Consider the following 1,912-nt stretch of genomic DNA (forward strand, 5'->3'; position numbering starts at 1 on the left):
TCCCTATGCCTTTCAATTCATACGCAGCCTGCTATTTACAATGGTCGTTGCTCCGCGAAAACTGAGAATTGTATTACATATAGGATATGAAGAACGAAAGTTAGAATTGGCCCAAATTAACTATCACCGCAAGCCAGAGCCAGTATGCTGCCTTCGTTTAGAGTTTCTGAAGAAGACTAGTGGGCTGTTTTTGAGAACTCATACCTTACCTCTTATACGAGGCAGGGGATCATCTGTGCCTACATTCTCTTGTCCCTTTGTCGGCATGCACTTCTAGTTGCATTGGATGAATGTGGAATCATATATGTCTCTCTGTCTGAATGCACTTCTAGTTACATTCGGTGATGTTGAATTCCCGTCTCATTCTACTGCTAAGAGTGCATTAAGACAGAATACATCAGTTTTAGGGGGGGAATCCCTCGCTTTTGGAAGACCGTAGAAGTCGGTTACTCTTGAGTTTTTGATACACTTCGAGCGGAAGAGCATTGCATCTTTTTAATGTTACTATCTCCAGCTGCAAGGGGAACCTAGTTTCACTAGAGGGATGAGTTGATAATTTGTCTGATGCTAGATTGAGTTAACTGGTTGAGATTTCACACTCAAGCAAATGAACTTGTTAATGCACTTTTCACGTTCAAGGATGATTATTATTTTTCACTTGTATAGAAATCTGAAAATGAATGTAAAGTGATAGAAGGATAGCAAAATTATTTTCTTTTCATTTTTCCTTCCTGGCCAAACAAAGGAGTCATTATTCTGTCACTTTTCAACCTGCTGAGTTTATCTGGCTGGTTGATCCAGTACGTACCATTTTTTCATAAAACCGGTAGTTCACCCCTCTAATTTCGTTTAGGTTCAAATACTTGCTCTGAATGAAAAAGACCTCTATTTTTGTTTCGGTTCAAATACTTGCTCTTAATGAAAAAGACTTGGTCGCCGATGTGAAATATTGAACCGGACATAGGCAATTACATTATATGAGCACATTAATCTCAGACTACCTTCAACTTGTTTAAGACAAAATCTCCAAGGAGTTGACCCGGCAGTCAAGGTCTAAGATTTAAGGGTTTGTTCTCTCTTAAGGTCTTAGGTTTAACTGGACTCCTACAAGTGGACGGTGAGATTGGCTCCTAGGATTAATCAAGATGCACGTAGTAAGCTGGTCTGAATACGCTACTGCTCCCTCCGTCCCCAACTAAGAGTTGGGTATTCCATCTTTTTTTAATGTCGGTATGTCTGCACTTCAACACATGATTATAACCCTTTGGAAGAGGTTAGTTACTTGTGGATGATGGAGTTTTAGAGTCAATTATTGAATGTGGGGTGGTTTTTTTTTTTTTTAACAGCTAATGTGGGGTGGTTAAGCATAGAGTAATTTTTTTATTTTATAACAAGCATAGAGTATTTTACTCTCCTTTTTCCTAGGGTTTGACAAAGCACTTCAGAAGATGAAAAGTTGACAATGACAAAGAAAGGAGCTTGCACAACCAAATTGACCTACCAAAAACAAAAACAAAAAAAATCACTGAACAAGTAATTTTATTTTTTGGTCAAATGTTCGGAGAATTTACACACTCTATGTCTAGGGAGAAGAGAGAGGAGACGTAGGTTATATAAACTACCACAGAGTGGGGTATAAACCACTACTACAACACTACCTCGCCTAAAATGAGGTTTTAACCCAAGCACTCCGCTCCCAGTTGCAAGCCTGGGAGGATCAAGGAAGTTCATCTCTATTTGTGTCTCCACTTCTTCAACCTCACACGACGACACTCTCTACCCCAGGGAGAGTAATCAATTTACTTTTTAATCTTTGAATGGCCCCTTATATTTGCAGGGAGGTAAGATGTCCTCAAAAAATTATCCAATATTTTTCTTGGTATGAAGAATTAATAGGGGAGTTTTGGCTTGA

The sequence above is a fragment of the Rhododendron vialii genome, chromosome 10a (assembly GCF_030253575.1).
Source record: "Rhododendron vialii isolate Sample 1 chromosome 10a, ASM3025357v1".
NCBI lineage: Eukaryota > Viridiplantae > Streptophyta > Magnoliopsida > Ericales > Ericaceae > Rhododendron > Rhododendron vialii.